Consider the following 946-nt stretch of genomic DNA (forward strand, 5'->3'; position numbering starts at 1 on the left):
TGACAACTGTCCAAGTATTTCCAGTGGTTGTCCCTTCAAGCTCGTTGCCAGATATACTGCTTTCCGCTCCTCTATCCATCCGTTCCTCTCTGCCAGTAACTCAAACTGTGCTCTATATGCTTCCCACGGTGCTTTACCATCGTATTCCTGTGGCTTCCTTCGTACTGGATCACTCCTAGTACTGACATTCATATCTGGAACGTGACTTCTAATGGGACTGAATAAATCTGCATTAGGGTTTAGCTGCAGGGTCTGGAAGGGGCTTGTCATTGTCTGGGGCTGGTTAAGTCGATGGTTAATAGATCCTCCTTGTGTAAAAGACGATAAATCATCCTTTAATGTATCTAATTCGCTTTTAAACTTACTAATGTTTTCCATTTGTACTTCTTGCCACTGTTGTAGTCTCTCTTCTTGTTTATTTTCTTTCTCCTCCAATAGCTGCTGTAATCTCTCTTCTATTTTATTTTCCTGTTCGAGCTGCCACTGTTGCAAGTTTTCTTGCCACTGCTATAATCTCTCTTCTTGTTTATTTGCTGTTCGAGCTGCCACTGCTGCAGGTTTTCTTGCAACTGCTGTAATCTCTCTTCTTGTTTCTTTTCTTTTTCCTCTAACAACTGCTGTGATTTCTCTTCTTGTTTATTTTCTTTCTCCTACATCCACTGCTGTAATCTCTCTTCTTGTTTCTTTTGCTATTCTTGTATTGCTGCCATCAAATCTGCTAAGCTGTAGTTTGATTTTCCGCCTCTCGTTTCCATTTTTTTTTCGTTCCACTTCTGACACAAGTTTGTTACGCCTCCAGTCGTTAGTTGATTTTCCGTAACTTCGTTCCAACGAAACTTTAGCGACATAAGTCCGTTCTTAATAAAACTGGTTTATTCTTTCTGAATATAACTTTACCGATACACTTATTTTCAACAGTCGCTCTATAACAAACGCTAGAACGTCT

This window comes from Limulus polyphemus, unplaced genomic scaffold, assembly GCF_000517525.1.
Source record: "Limulus polyphemus unplaced genomic scaffold, Limulus_polyphemus-2.1.2 Scaffold610, whole genome shotgun sequence".
Lineage (NCBI taxonomy): Eukaryota > Metazoa > Arthropoda > Merostomata > Xiphosura > Limulidae > Limulus > Limulus polyphemus.